Genomic DNA, 17950 nt, shown 5'->3' with positions numbered 1-17950 from the left:
GAGTTCTTGCTGAGCTCATTAGTTTTTATACATCTGTGTGTATGTAAAATTCTTAAGATTTTCTTTATACATATTCATGTTGTATATGAATAAAATAATTTTAAAACCAGATATTTTTGTCTCTTTATTTTGCCCAGTTGGCTAATTGCACTGTCTAGAATCTCATGTACTGTGCTGGATGAGGAGAGAGGACATTAAGCTATATTTCTAATTTTAGGGAAAAAAAACATTCTTTCTTTTACCATTAAATATGATACCACTTCTGTTTTTTTATACCTGCCCATTTTCAATTGAAGAAATTCACTTCTATTAGTTAGATCAGAGTTTGTTGAAATGTTTTTTCAGTAAAATAACATATTTTAAAAGATTTATTTATTTGAAAGAGAGAGAGTGCAGGAGCAAGAGTGGGAGAAGAGGCAGAGGGAGGGAATTTTTAAGCAGACTCCTGGATGAGCCCAGAGTTCAAATCGGGACTAGATCCCACGACCAGTGAGATCATGACAGAAATGGAAACCAAGAGTCAGAGGCTCAAAAACTGAGCCACTAGGGTGCCCTAAAATGATGTTTTCTTGACCCATTTCTTTATTGATATAATACAGATGAATATTTCCATGTGTCTGATAATCATTTAAAAAACAAACCAGAAACATCTTTTGTTCTATCACTAGCCAAAGTAATTAACATTTGCATTTCAGAAATGTGAATGTAAAGTTTTACTTATTTATCTACAAAATGTACAACATAAGTGTTACTCAAGAAATATTAGGGGGATCCCTGGGTGGCTCAGCAGTTTAGCGCCTGCCTTTGGCCCAGGGCGCGATCCTGCAGTCCCAGGATCGAGTCCCGCGTCGGGCTCCCAGTGTGGAGCCTGCTTCTCCCTCTGCCTGTGTCTCTGCCTCTCTCTCTCTCTCTATGTCTATCATAAATAGATAAATAAATCTTTTAAAAAAAGAAATATTAGTAATTATTCCTTAATTCCAAACATCATGATGAATACTTGAATTATTAGATTTTATTTAATATTAACAATAATTTAAATATGAATAAATAATTTATTAATAAGCCATCTACTGTGAATCTTTCACCAAGCCTCTTTTAGATGCACTGAATATTATTTTTTTTACATATTAATATATTGGTCTTGGCCTCCATAGTTTCAAATATGCAAATAAAAATCAAAGAAATAAGATAAAATGTCAGATGAGATTATCTCTGATTGGGTAGATCTTTAGTATATATCAAAAGAATAATAGAGAAATAAATGAAAAGCTAACAGGAGTTATGTAACAAATGTTGGATTATGGTTAATTTTTAGTATCAGTTTACATACATATTTTCAGTTCTATTATTGGAATATTTTAATATTCTAAAAACACTAAATAACTGATCTTTATTTTAGTGAAGACCACCACTATAACTCTTGCCCCAAAGGTGTTAATTCCCTATGAAAGATTTTCCACAAATTTTACTCATTTTTTCAAACTATCCATTTTATTTTATTATACGTGTACATTGCTTAGGAATATTGAGTTTATGGAGCAGATTTTTTAAAAAGGTTTAAATACTAAGTGTATCATAAGAAAGATCTAAGGCATCTTATAAGTGGTATCTAGGATAATTTTTGGAGGTGTGTAGACAAGGGAAGCTTAAGAAAAGCTAAATGTTTATCTTTACATTATCTACCATTTTAATTATAATTTTAACAAGTTTCCCTAGGTCTTGAGTATCTTTTTTTATCTAAATACACCTATTTTTTTCTAATTGGCTTATAAGAGAGAACAAGGGAAAATTGTTATGTTTAGTATTTGAGTTAGTGTTGGGCAGGGAAACAAGACATGGCAACAATGAATAAGAGAGAGAATTTAGTAACAATACAATTGGAACCAGAGGGAAACATGAAATCATAAGCCATGGGTATTTGTCAGCATATTGGAAAATAGACTACCTTCCATAAGATTGAGGAGGTATTTAAATTATCTGTGATTTTAATGATATAGGCAGGCATCTGGATTGAAGTTGGTTTCTTCACATAGAAAAACTGTTGGGACTCTGGTGTAAGAGTCCATACTAGCCACCCACCTCTTCATATTGTGCTTGTGATTTACTCCTACTATCTTCAAAGTTTGGAATATTTTTGAGTCTCTCTGAATTATTCACCATCTGCTAGTCGCTTTTGAGTGCAAAAGTCACCATGTGCTCTATTGTTGCTCAGAAGCCAATTTGCTGGTATGATATTCCAAGGTTTACTATGTGGCTGCACTATTGCACATTGGAGCAGAAAAATATGTCTCTGAAGTTCAATTTATATATTCAACCAACTGCAGTTATTTTGAAAAGTACAGAATTATTACTGTTCTAAAGTGGATCTACCCCAATCTAAAGAGATTTAGTATATTCAGTGATCAATTCCATGCAGGGAGTATAAATTTCACATAAACTAACACTAACAGATTGCAGTGATTCTAATGAGTGAGTTTCTCTGTCTTTTAGGACCTATACGAATAATGCAGCCATGATAAAGGAGAAGAACTGAAAAAATATGCACACTCTTCACAAGGTAATTACCCAAGGGAAGATTATATTAAAATAGATATGTTGCTCAATTTCTAAAGTAAATTCACACATTTTTACCTTAAAAATGACAACATATGTGGAATAATGCCTAAGTATGAAATCATTATACTGGTGTTTTCACTACAGTGAGGAGATGTTGAATAAAATATCCACCTCAATAATTCAGCAAGTTTCAAAAGGTGTTACGGTAACCTGGAGTTGGCAGTTAAAATGCATAATTTTCATACACCATTACATAAAACTTTCTAATTCTGGGCATCAACTCAAAATCTGAGAACTTGTAATTTACTTTCTATTGAAGCCAGTACCTCAATTATAATATATATATATTATATGTATATGTATATTTATTTATTTATTTATAACATACATATATATATACATATATATGCGACAATATTATCTGAGTAACATTTATATGTGATATATCAACATGCCTAAAACATGTTACAAAGAAAACTGAACTTCTTTCCCCTAAAAGTCATAGAAAAAATATACTCTTTCAAAGTTTGTCTACTCTTTTCAAACTTACAAAAAATAGTGCAAATGTAACCCTCAAAGAGATGCAAATGTCTTCAGTATCAGAGGGATGAAGTATCTGAACATTAAATTTTGCTGCTAGAATTTATCTCTAAGTTGAACAGTCAATTAAATTATGATTTGTTAGAAAGGATACCTATAATTTTTGTCTGTGTGAGCCATATTGTCCTGATTACATAGTGTTAGAAGTATAGTATACTGGACATATTCAGTTTCTAATTTGCACTGTCGGGATGAGAGGTCAGAATCTTAAGCTACACATATTAAGACATTGCTAATTCTGGGACACTAAATCCTCCAGAAATGTCAGCTCTACTGTTTCTATTACCTGTCATACTGAATGCCCTTGCTTGTTTTCCAGCTTTTTGGGTTTTATCTTTTCAAGACAAATTATTATATCATTCATCCAGGCCACATATCTATAGGAATAAATATATTAAAATCCTATTATAAATTTCAATTTTGTCACAAATTTCTAAATAGCAATTAAAATGTCCCAATTAGACTAATAAGAGTGAAGTCCTAAAATAGTACAAACTGAAAAAGGTATTTTATACATTACCTTACCTTATTTCTAGTAACTTTTTCATTTGGAGAGGGAGGTAAATAGGAGAGTTGGGTAAACCAGCATTTGTTTTATTCCTTGAAATGGAAAGAAAAACAAAAAAATAAATTATATGCCTGTTTTTTCAAGAATTTAATTTTGTTTCAAAAATAAAGAATCAGGGGTGCCTGGGTGGCTCACTTGGTTGGGCATCTAACTCTTGGTTTCAGCTCAGACTGTGATCTCATGGTCATAGGATCAGGCCCTGTATACGGTTCTGTTTAGCATGGAGTCTACTTGAGATTCTCTCTCTCCCTCTGCCACTTCCCTTGATACCTCCCTCTCTCTCTCTCTCTCTCTCTTTCTAAATAAGTAAATAAAATCTTTGAAAAAAAAAGGATTACATTCACACAAACACACAGACACATTTTATGTATTAGCAAATTTCTAAAGATAGTGTAAAACCTATCCACCATTCACTCCATGTGCATTCAGCACGTGTCATCAAGAGTAGAAATTCTCCTTCCCTTGAACCCAAGCTAGTCCTGAGACTGCTTTGTCAATAAAATGTGAATAAAGTGAGGGTTAAATGCTTCTGATCTCAGGCATTAAGATGACCTAGCAGCTACCATCTCCATCATAAAGCCCTAAGATGCCATGTAAGAAATCTAAGAATCCTGATGAAGAAAAAGCCACTGAAAGATGTCATGATAGTTTAGATATGATGTGGAGAGTCCACATAGAGAAGTACAAAAAAAAAAAAAAAAAGAGAAGTACAGAGACACCAGACATGCAGACTCAGAAGACAAGCCTAGCCATTATCTGACTGTACCTTTACAAGAGACCTTAAGCTAGATCTATAAAGCAACCTACCAGCTCTGCTCTGGTCAACCAGAATCATGAGATTCAATGCTTGTTCTGTTAGGTACTACATTTTGGAGTTATTTGTTATTCGACATTATTGGAATGGAATAGACTTTTTTTAATGTAGAAGTGATGTGCTGCTGTTGCAAAAGTAGAACAAAACAAAAACTTAGAATATGTGTTATTCATCTTGGAACACCATAGTGTATAAAAGCTGGAAGTGCCTTGTGAAGACTGTTATGCTTGAAAGAAAGGGAGAAAATTATGATTTGAGCTGGAAAAATAGGGGCCTATATTATATTAAAGCAAAATAAATAACAAAATAGCCTACCAAAAGCCTTCACAAAAGGTTGAGAGAGTCCCTGAAGAATATGTTGATCTGACTGATGAGGTTTCTAGGCAGAATGGTGAATGTCAACTGTTTTTGGTTTTGTTTAATAATAACAAAAATAAAGTTTGATAGGTGATAAAATATAGGAGAAGTCAGCTGAACACTCAGTTTGGCAGGATAAGTTAGAGGAAATATAAAAAAGTAAGAATAAGAAATAGAAGTAAGCAGGAAATAGCCTCAGAGTAAAGGTCAGATCTAGGCCATTGCCAGTAAATGTCACCTCAGGATATATTTTAGATCAAGGATTAGTGTAAACCCCTTTGTTAAACTTCAGAAAACTCTAATTTGTTATCTTTAGACATTTTGACCCAGACAAAAAGGGCTCTAGGTTAAAAGTAGGACTTCTAAGAATTTAAGGGCACTTAACTCAGCAGCCTCACAAGAGGTCCAAGATACCAAAGATTCCACCTTTGAAAGAAATAAAAGTGATATTTGTTTTTATCTAAAGGATTTTATTATAATCTGATACATAAAAATTCATAAATTTTATTAAAGAAATTATGTTATATTGGACTAAAAAGGATAGATACAACTTATGATGAAAAGAGTCCAAAAAAAAAATAGAAAGAAAGAAAAGAGTCCTCTGGACCCTCAAGTCAATAAGCGGGATGAAGATTGAAAAAGCTACTGAGCTACAAACATGAGTCATTTTTTATACAGAAGTGAAGTTAACTCAGAGAGCAAATTAAAATGTAGGAAGATAGAGCCAACATCTAAAGGAAGACACTTCAGTGGAGCTGGAAGTTCTAATCAAGGAACTTGATATATATGTAACTGGATTTAAAATTCTCATGAGCTACCTATTCCTCTCTTCGTGCCATTTTCTCGTGAAAGCCAACTATAGATTCTCTGTCTCTGCTCACTACTGTATTTTGAGTGAGTGGAGTGCAGAAAATTTATTTCTCTTTCAGAGGTCCTCAGCTCAAAAGTGACAACATATAAAAGCTGAGAAATCACACCAGAGGAGCCTCATCCACACTGGAACTGATTTGAACTAGGGAATTCTAGAATTCAAGCTGATACTTTAGAAGGATGAAACTTTTGGGGTTCTAGTAAGGGAATGGGTAGGTTTGGCACATGGAAGGAAATAAATTGTTATGGCCAGAAGGTGGATTGTCTCAAAAGCTGCCCCATACAGGATGCAAATGATACTCAATCAGGAGGTGGAACTTAAGTCTTTCCACTTGAATCCAGGCTAGAATTGTGACTAATTTGACAAATAGAATGCAGAGGAAGTAGCATTCTGGAAGATCTGATCCTAAATTTCTTAATGGTCTTCTAAGACCATTAAGGTAACTCACTCTTCTTTACCCTTGGAGCTATAAGACTTTGTACAAGAAATACAGGCTATTATGTAAATGGAAGTCCATGAAGAGACATCCTGGATAATGAGGTGCTAAGAGACGTCCTGGATGATGAGGTGCTAACTGGAGACAATAGCCACATGGAGTATTACGATATTACAAACAACTAGCTTCAACTCTAAGCCCAGGTACTGTCTGACTGCAACCACATGAGACCTGAAGCAAAACCAGTAAAGAAACCAACCAGCTGAGCTCCTTCTAAATTGTGACTATAGGGATCCCTGGGTGGCGCAGCGGTTTGGCGCCTGCCTTTGGCCCAGGGCACGATTCTGGAGACCTGGGATCGAATCCCACGTTGGGGTCCCGGTGCATGGAGCCTGCTTCTCCCTCTGCCTATGTCTCTGCCTCTCTCTCTCTCTGTGTGACTATCATAAATAAAAAAAATAAAAAAAATTGTGACTATGTAATAAAATGGTGGTCATTTTAAGCTAGATATTGACAACCATATTTGACAAAGGGTTCCATAATATATATTTTAGGATTTGTGATCCACATATGGTCCCTATTCTTATAACCCTTTAAAAGTGTGAAGAATGGACTTATTCTAGTTTACAGGTCATACAAAACCAGGACACAGGCTGTAGGCAGTACTTTAGCAGCACCAATTTTAAGCCATTAAGTCTTAGGCTGGTTTATTCCTGAGCAGCATGCAACCAAAACAATTTATTATCATATTTGAATCATAAGGAAGGAATTTGATGCCATATTTAGGAACATACAGATATATTAGAATAATAAAATTTCATTATGTTCTTAAAACAATGTAAGCTTGTATCTGGAAAGTAATGTGCTTTGACCTCGTTTCTCAAACAGTAATACATAAGATAAAAATATGTTATAAAGTAAATCAACACTAATTCACTAATTCTAGGAATATAATGTGACATTATAAGTTTCAATTTAAATATATTGTAGCTGATCAAATAGGTTATGGCTCTCTGAATTCCAACTTGGCACCCATAAATTATAAAACAATCAGTTTAATAAATGCATGTGCTTGATTTCACTTTGCTGAAATCCATCATGTTAGCTCACAAGAACCTTCAAACCCGCACACCTACCAATGTTTGTGAACAAAACTCTATGATTCCTCATTTGTCTTGTTATGAAACTGCTTATTGAGTGCCTAGTGTGGATCGTAGCGGTTGCTTTGTAGTTATGTGGCGGGAAATGATAAAATATTTACAGTACATATTTTGATAGAGAAAATGACTTTCTCAAAGAAAGAAATAAAGAAAATGACCTTCTCAAAGGAAAAAGATGCACATGGTTAAGAGTTAGAGATAAAATGGGAAGTAATTTTAATACATGTTTATATCCGCATGGTAATTTTCATAGAGTATGCAGAATATTTGCCAATTGACTGAAAATAAGGTGGGACATAATTGTCAAGTGAATGTTGTGATTAGTAGTTTTGGTATGTGATTGGTAGCACATATTTTGTGCTAAACTTCCAAAAATTGATTTGTTATCGATCTGTATGTATTACTTTTGTATATATTATTTTCCATACAATATATGGAGAACTGAAATCAATAATTTGTAGTATCATCAGATATCCAAATTTTTGTTTGCATGCAAAACTTTGGCAATTATATACATGTAAGTTTATATAAATCAATATATAAATATTTAAACCAATCAAAGTATGTAAACATATCAATAAAAATGAAAATTTAGATTTTTAAAAATTGTTTTTATTTATTTATTCATGAGAGACACACAGACAGAGAGAGAGAGAGAGAGAGGCAGAGACACAGGCACAGGCAGAGGGAGAAGCAGGCTCCATGCAGGGAGCCCAACATGGGACTGGATCCTGGGTCTCCAGGATCACGCCCTGGGCGGAAGGTGGCGCTAAACCCTTGAGCCACCAGGGCTGCTCTAGATGTTTGATTCTAAGAGGTAATGTATAAAAAATTTAAGATATCCTTGTTTTTAAAAATTTATTTGAAAGAGAGGGAGAGTGTACAAGTTAAGTGAGGGGCAGCAGGAGAAGCAGATTTCCTGCTGAGCAAGAAGCCCAATGTAGGGTTCAATCCCAGGACTCTGGAATCATGACTGAGCTGAAGGTAAATGCTTAACTGACTGAGCCACCTAGGTACCCCAAGATATGTTTATTGTAAGTGAAGTTCAGAATTATTAGTTCTATTCTATTTTTATACTGATGTGTGTCAACTCAGTGGACAACTAAACAAAACTCAACTCACAATTCTTCATTTGGAATTTTTATTTAGATATCTGTCTCTTAAGTATTCACTGGCAAAGTCATTTAATTCCCTTCTTACAAATAAATAGGCATATAATATACCAACTATCAACTTTGTTGCTTGTTACTTTACATTGTTATGTCCCTATAACATCAGTTTTACATTGGCCCTCTCCTGATAAGCATCCAAATTATATATGATCCTTTTCCTATATTCTCTTGCACATTATAAACGTGTTAGCATTCCAAATTCCTGTAGAGCTTTCAAAAGTCCTTCTAAGCAGGATAACCATAGACCTTGAGGTTTTCATGAGAATACACAAAATATCTCAAATCACCTACTCTAGCCATTGTAAAATTTATGCTCACAGTTACATCTTTAAATAGGCAGTTTGAGAGCAGTCCGGGTGGCTCAGCGGTATAGCGCCACCTTCAGCCCAGGGTGTGATCCTGGAGACCCGGGATAGAGTCCCACGTTGGGCTCCCTGCATGGAGCCTGCTTCTCCCTCTGCCTGTGCCTCTCTCTCTCTCTCTCTCTCTCTCTCTCTCTCTCTCTCATGAATAAATAAATAAAATCTTTAAAAACAAACAAATAAATAAATAAATAAATAAATAAATAAATAAATAAATGGGCAGTTTGAGGGAAATACCCTTTCCTGTTTCTTACAGGAAAAGAGAAGGATACAGAATTGGACATTTATTATTCTGACTCACCAAAAGAAACACACACTCATGCTGTCTTTTTTTTTGTCTGTATTTAAAATGCTTACCAGCCATTCATACTATCATTTGGTCTACATTTAAAATGCTTTACAACCACAAAGTTCTTCCATATTCCACTTTTTGGACACAAGCCATACCCTTAGTTGAAGTTTCAGCTTCAGCTATGTGTAACTTATACATTTTTAGTGAAATCTGAGGGTTATAACTAGCATAGCAAATTAGCTTTCTGAGTTCTGAGAAAAAGTTTAGCGTTATTGAATACCTTAACTAACCATTAACTCCAAGATGTCCCATTTCACCTTTGACAGTTTTCAGTGTGGTATTCCTTAGAAATCCATCTAATGCTGATAAACATTTTCCCAGGGAAGATTCATTCAACATCACATACCTGTTTCTCTTAAGTGGATCGTTAATATTAATGCCTACACACATGGAACCAGAGTGTGTTATGACGATTAAGGTTTTTTTGTTGTTGTTATTGAAATATAACTGACATACAATATTCTATTAGTTTCAGGCATATATCATAGTAATTCAATGTTTTTATACATTACAAAATAATCTACACATTAAATCTAATTTCCATCTGTCATCATACAAAGTAATTACAATATTATCAATAATTTTTGTAATTTAAAATTCAGTGCTTCTTCTGAGTGGACTTTTTTTTTTTCCTTCTGCACAGGATACCTGATAGTCTTTTTATTTATTTATTATTTATTTATTTATTTATTTATTTTCCTTGCTCTTCCTCTCTTTTGGGAATTCCCTACTATATTTTGGTTACTATATTTGTTGTATAGAAAAAAGTATAGCAACATTTATGAAAAAAATCCACTAAGAAAACTAACAGTGTTTTCCTAATTACATATTTTATGGTGATAAAAAGAAGCATTTTTAAATAATGTTTTTAAAACTGTTTAAGTGATTTTAAACAATTATTCATTTTTGAAGTACAAAAGTGCCTTAAGATTTCATTCTGATTCATTTCATATCTTTTTATGTTGCTTAGCAAAAAACTTTGAACCTAAATAGTGCTTAATATATAGTTGCAGAAGAGTTAATTACTGAAGTCGTGTTTTTATACTTTAACATATATACTTTATTCATACTTATATAAATGACAGTAAGACTGCATACTTAAATTATTTTCTTTTCATACTTTAGCATTGTTTTAGCTCATTGAATTTGAAAATGATTGTTATTATTTGAATAAATAAGCACTTTTTAAAAGTAAAACATAGATAACCAAACCTGTTTCTCTACCTATCAGGTGATGTTGTACATTAAAAGTAAACCAATAATCAAAATTATAATGATTATTGTTATCATCAATCATATATATTTAAAAACTACAAGTAACACCTGTACTTCTGATTTCTTTTTTCTCAAACTAAACAAAAACACAACTATTTTTAACCAATATGAAAAAAGTTAGTATATTTAATGTATTTCTAGCTTGCAAAATAAAAAGAAAACATAAGAAATGCAAACAAAGTGCTTAAAAGACATAAACAGGAAATTGAAAACATAAAATATACATGGACAATAAAATGTGAATGCACAGCAAGTAAAATGTGAATAAAGAATAAAAAACATTAAATATAAGAGTGCATTTTCACCCATCAAGTTGACATTTTTTTAATGATAATATTTAATGCTTTTGAAGGTAAGACAATAGTAAAGACAGATTCAGTGCTGGTCAGACTTATAAAGTTAGTAAAACGTTTATGAAAACATTCATATAGCCTATGTACATTAGTATGCCCATCAGAAGTGCTCACTGATAATCCAATTTATGAGAGAAAAAATAAAAAATATTAACCACAATTGTATACAGAAGCTGAAACATTTATACAAATGTGAAATATTTAGAAACAACTTAAATTTCAAAAAAATTGGTTAATAAATTATACCACCTGTACAACCATCAAAAACAGCTGTACCTCTCCCAAATGCTTGCTAGGATATACAACTACAACTGCATGTTGCCCACTTTTGAATTAAAGCCTCATGGGGCTGCTTCTGAACTGGCAGCATTTAAGAAACATTCATGCACACCAGAAACATAGGGGGTCTGGAAATGTTTATTGCATAGTTTCTACTTTAGGAAACCCAGGCTCAGAATGTAGACAATTACTACATTAGAGAAAAGACACCCCACCATGTCGGACACAAATAATACATATTGACTGTAAAGTGTTTATTTTCTATATTACTTACAAAAACAGAGTTATTTACTCTCTTAGTTGCAAAACTTTCTCAATCACATATGTTTTTGAAAAAGCATAATTTTAAGCATAGTCACAGCAGTAGATGTATTTCTCCTGACTCCACCATTTATTAGCCAGGTAATATTGTAGTGATATTTGTTTCAGTTTCTTCATTTGTCAAATTGTGGTAATATTTATAGTTAAGTAATAAAATTTTGTGAAAACGGAATCATTTTCTATATATAATATACATTAATATATAATGTATATAATATATAATATATTCAGTGAAAAATTATATAATATATATATATTTAATTTAGAACAATGCCTGGCAGAGTAAATGTTAGCTAAGTGATTTTTACAAAAATACATGATTGTTTGTTTGTGACTTTTTTTCGGGTGTGGAATTTTCATTCTAACAGACATACATGGAGCTATGATTTTAATAGCTTTATTGTCCACGATGTGTCTTATCCAATTGCCTACCTCCATACAGTTTCTTCAGCACTATTTTGTAGATGTGGAAATTACTTCCTTCCTCTACCAGGTATTTCTTTCTATTCCCTTCTTCCTTTGCTCTTCAGAAAGATTACAGCAGGGATGCGTGGGTGGCACAGTGGCTGAGCATCTGCCTTAAGCTCAGGCCTGATCCTGGGGTCCTGGGATGGAGTACTGCATTGGGCTCCCCATGGAGAGCCTGCTTCTCCCTCTGCCTCTGTCTCTGCTTCTCTCTCTGTGTCTCTCATGAATAAGTAAATAAAATTTAAAAATAAAAGAAAGAAAGACTATGGCAAGTGTATTCCTAGTTTTAGGATGTTTTGAAGACAAATAAGCAAGAAACTTTATTTCAATCATATATATTTAAACCATAATATAAATTGGTTTTCTATAAGATATACAGGTTAAGAACATAATAGGGAGAACTTATTTCAGCTCTTTCACCTAAGGGTATTAGAGAGGCTTGGTGAAAAGAAAAAAGAAATCGATATAGTTATACCATTCTTGTTATAGGATTTTGCATTCTCCCCATCCCCCTAATTGAGAATTGATTATTAATAAAGGCTCTTGGGAGTAAATATGGGGATTCATCCCTTCCATATTTTTGCATACTCAACATATTCCTTATCCTTTTATATTTGATGCCAATCTAGATGTTCTAAAATTCTGCCTTGACAGAATGCCCTGACATTATATAAACTGACATTACATGGTTCCTGGGAAGAGCTTGTTTATTGATAGTTTAGGAGTACGTAATCACAGGGAAATTATGCTGAATCCTGTTCAGGTCTGTCTGTGGAAGATAATCTCCTTCAATATCATAAGCACTTTTGTAGAAATGTTTCAAAATGTAAAATGTTCCAGTCACATGGCCTTCTACAATTAGATTTTTAATACTATTTCTTGTCAATCTACATAAGCTAAATTTCAGACTTAATATTTAAAACTCATTATAGTTACAATTTATCCATCACCTCATACCTGTAACATTCACTATCATAATTACTCTCCAAGGCTCCTGAGTGGCTCCTTCAGGTCAGGTCCCTACATTTGGCTCCCCGCTCAGTGGAGAATCTGCTTCTCCCTCTCCCTGTGGTCTCTTTCTCAAATAAATAAATAACATATTTTAAAAATTACTATCCATTTATAGCACATCACGTTTACATAGTTAATATTTTCTCTTCAACTACAAATGCTATCAGTAACCTATAACAATTAGTTTCATCTTTAACATAATATTAACTTCATTATGTTCATATAAAAACAATATACAACTTACCAAAATTTGATTCTATTTAATATTATTATCAGTGATCTGTATAATAGAGTTAAGAGGACAGCTAGTAGTTTTATAGTTAAATAGTAAGCATTTCCTTTAACAAAATTAGCTGTTTCTTCAAAAGTAGCTATTAGGCTCTTGTCATTATACAGCTTAATGAATTATTTAAATTTTTCTGATAATAAGATTCTTGTTATAGCTATTTTGTTGATGGTTTGAAATTGATATTATTTACAAATCTATGTTAATTTACCTTGTGGAAGACACTGGCGGAACATATAATCTCATTTTGAACAAATTATTTTATTGGTTTCAGTATTTATGTTTGGATTTATCAAAGTCCACTCAGGAGATAGAAATCACACAATGGTTATTTTAATAGAGAACATGTGTTATAAAATTCAACTAGCTCTTTTAAGAACTAAGAAGGCTTTATTGTTTATACACTACTATGTAACCAACTATCCTTTTACTTAGTGACTTAAGACAATCATGATTCATTTTTCTCATGATTCTGTGGGTTGACTTGGATCACCTTGGCAGTCTTTCTATAGCAAGTGGTCCAATTGGGATAATGTATGCAGCTCCACACAACTGCAGTCTGGCATCTCAGATAGGGTAGCTGAAATGTCCAAGCATGGCTATACTTCTCTCAAAGTGACATAGCTGGACTTCTTAAGTGGTCGCATAAAATTCCAAGAGTACAAATATAAAGTTGCCAGGCCTAACTTCTATCCCAAATTGGTCAAAGCAAGTTGCCATGTCAACTCAAATTCAAGAGGAAAGGAAAAAAATCCACGTAATGGGAAGAGTTGCAAAAATGTACAAAGATGGGAGAATAGTTGACAAATGTTTACTGAAGACAAAACATAGAAAAGAAGACTATGTTCATGGAGGTAGCAACCACAAAAGACAGCTACCCACTTAGAATGTTAGAGCAGAGAAAAGATTGAGATAACTAAAACTTAGAGGGTTGGAGGAGAAACCACATGAGGCTGGAACTCAGACTCTTGGTAAAAAGGCATGACGCAGCTAGAGCTTTTTTCTCAAAGCTCAGCAGACGGACACCATGGGATGGCACCAGACATTTTATATATTAGCATAGAAAGCCTTTATTTAATTTCATTCAGTCTTTCATGAATGCTAGCAGCTCTGAAGGGATATGATGATGGTTTCAAACATACTGAAAAAAATAATGGAATCACACTATTACTGGAACAAAATGTTCACTGTTTATCACTGGAGTGAATCTTCCATTACCATGTCACTATAGTGAATCAAATAGGAAGCAAATAAGATGAAAAAGAAAAATCAACAGAAGATAGCAGAAAGGAACAGGTCTATTCTCCATCTTTTTTTCTCCCTCTGGCACCCCCTATTGTTGAGCCTAACAAAGAGCCAGGTGGCTGAGCAGAAAGGTGGTTTGTAGACACTCTGTCCCTTCATTATAAAGTCCAGTGTGACCTGGGGTTCAAATCTGAGCATAATATCTACTTGTGGATGTGAAAAATAAGGGAAAAAGTGAACATCCCCGTACTTGAGTTGATAATTAAAGGGGAAATTTGTCATAAGTTAATTTGCACTATGAAATTTTAAAGGTAATTTAAAGGTAGCTTCCTATATTGCCTCCATAATCTCTAATGTTTATTGACCCTTAACTAAAGATAATACCATAAAAATTATATTTTCCCTTAACTAAACATCATATTATAAAAATATATTTTCCCTGTATGAAAAAAAATTGTTGGATTCTGTAAGCCTTACAAATAATTTCTCAATATATTTTTTAAGATTTTATTTATTTATTCATGAGAGACACATGAGAGAGAGGCAGAGACATACGCAGAGAGAGAAGCAAGCAGGGAGCCTGATGTGGGACTTGATCCCATGACTCCAGGATCTTGCCTTGGGCTGAAGGCAAACACTCAACCGCTAAGCCATCCAGGCGACCCCCCTCAAAGAATTTTAAAGTTAAATTCAGTGATCACACTATTTTAATAAATTCATGGAATCCAAGGATGGCTACTTATAAAGGATGTATTTAGGTATTGCAAGTTTAATATGGATTTTTGTCTTTTATCAGTGTCATTAACTTTCATTTACAACACATTTAGAGGGTGTGCCAGTATAAAGAGTTTAATTCTGCCATACAATTCTTAGAAATATTTTACTTGTACATACTTTATTTAAAGGCATGATTAAATATGTTCAAATACTTAAAACATAAGCACACATTTATGGAATTTTTACAATCAGTAATTTTTGGTTGTGAATAGCAGTCCCAATTTCTTATTTGTCTTTAGAAGACAACTGAAGCCTCACATTATTTCAAGACCGCAATTATGGTCATTCTGCTATTCTCCTTTTTTACTCTTCAGCTTCCACTAAATAGTAACAAAAGGAAAGCTCCACAAACAAGTGAATTGCTTACAGAGTATGATTTTTGTATAGAAGTCTGTAGGTAGATAATAATATTTCAATGTTTTTAAGAAATTAAATTTTTATACCTAGTTTGAAATTAAGATAAAAATTTGAATATGAATGACTTTTTTAGTTGAAAGTGGGAACAGGAAAGTAAAAGTGCAGACTGCAAACTTAAGCCCTCCATTATATAGTATTATTTATGCAGCCTGAATTACTTGTAGAACAGGTATGCTTTTTCTAATGGCATTCTGAGTAAATGGTCTGTGGGCCCGGATGAATTACATGATGTCAGTATTCTATGCACTGGGCAGAGATTTTCATTCCATACATCATTCACAAAAGGCAGCAGGAATTCTACAGTCAGGAGTTCACATTTCAGTTGTTTTTAACACTTAGGAGTTGTTTTGAAGTTAAAAAAAACAAAGATCATATAGTAAGTCATTATGATCTGCATCCATATAATTTAAGACAGAAGCTATGCCACCCACTTGGGGCAAGGCACAGTAAGTTCTCTTATAAGAACCATGGCTAGAGAAATGAAACTATCACAGTGCCTCAGTCTTTCATGAGGAGACATTTCTTCTTTTATTGTTCTATGTGAAATAGTGCACAGTAAATAATGCTTTTACAAATGTTACCTCTGATCTGCTGAATACATAATGGGGAAAGAGGTAAAACTTAATTTTCCTTCAAAATGCTTTCACATTGACACATTTACAAACGAAATCACAGTATAGACCCAGAAAAGAATTGTTCTGGTACCTTACAGCAAGCATTGGGAATGCTACACTCATTTATTTAGAAAAGCCCTCTTCCTATTAGCTTCCTTTGGTTTTGTATAGCACATGGAAAACTTGTGAGATAGGCTAAATTCATATTCTCTATTCAGAAGTACTTACTAATTTGCAAGATTATTTTTTGGTTATGGTTATTTGTTCTTCCCATATAAAAATCCTAAAAACTGAGATATGGGAGTATTCCCTAGAAGTTCTCTTTTTTTATCACTCATAAAATTCAGTGCGCTTTGTGCAACATTACTAATGCATGATTCTCCACTTAGTTTTGAATTATCCAAGAGATAGAGAAATAATTTTCGTATTTGGCAGGGTAGTGAACAAATTTATGCTAAGTGTTTCAGATATTCTGAATCTTAGTATGTGAACCCCGCATGTTTTTTTTTTTAAGTTTCTCAGTGTTACTTACGGTCATCTTTATTTGTGATATGAAGACAGGATAGAAAGTTCTAGGCACAAAAAGATGGAATGGAATAAGATTAAAGAGAACATACTCTGAGCCTGAATGCTTGAATGTTTGAATCCTGGCTCTGTCACTTGTAAGCACTGTGCCCTAAGGGATTTAACCTCCTTGTCTTTAATGTCTTATGTGAATGGGAGAATCAATGATAATATTTACACCATAGACTTGTATAAGGTTTAACAGATTAGTGTATTTAAAGTATACTGGTATATTTAGAGTAATTTTGAGTAACTGGTACATTGGAAGCACTACAAATTAACCTCCCAAGGAAAGGGAATTGGTCAGTTTTATTACTCCTGAATTTCTATTACCTAAAAGAGTACATAGTTGACACTTATTATTTGGATTTCAATTAATTCCTTGCTGTTCTGGAAACTATATTATCTGGCTTCTTTTGTCTGGTGCCTACTTGGTAGCTTCAACCAAAGGAGGCACTATTGGAAAACGAGTGAAGAAAGAGAAAAGCCACGCTGTTCCTTCTCTATCTCTCTCTTAAGTTGAGTTTTCTGTAGTGGGTGTCTTTCCCTTGTACTACTAATTCCTTGTTTGGCTCCTTCTAACAAGTCCTCAGGTACTTATACACAACACTGGTTTCTGAATTAAAGTAACAATACTTCATCCCTGTGTCCATTCTCTTCTGGATGATAGCTGCCTTCCCAATTTTTCTTCTTTTATGTCACTTCACTATCTCTTATTTATCCTCTCAAATCTTGTATTTTATACAATTTTCTATATAAAATTATCTCTGAAATACCTAGAATGTTTCTTGTTTTCTTGTAAGACACTTATTGATATATTTCTCAATAAATAAATGCTGTCCAAATGAATTAATAAAGAAAACAGCAGTTACATATCACCACATGATACATTCTGATTCTTGAGGTTCTGGCATGTTCATCCAGTACGGAGGAAGTCCTACTTCAATGTGGCAATCTTTAAAGGAAAGATGTTTTAGAAATGAGGCTTACTTCATAATACTATAATTTGGGAATTAAAGAAACAGAAAGAAATGAGCCTCTAGACACTGGGAAAAGAATGAGATTGATCCCTCATTTCATACTAGAGTTGTT

This window comes from Vulpes lagopus, chromosome 9, assembly GCF_018345385.1.
Source record: "Vulpes lagopus strain Blue_001 chromosome 9, ASM1834538v1, whole genome shotgun sequence".
Lineage (NCBI taxonomy): Eukaryota > Metazoa > Chordata > Mammalia > Carnivora > Canidae > Vulpes > Vulpes lagopus.
The sequence above is the reverse complement of the archived record's forward strand: the minus strand, read 5'-3'. Positions refer to the sequence as shown.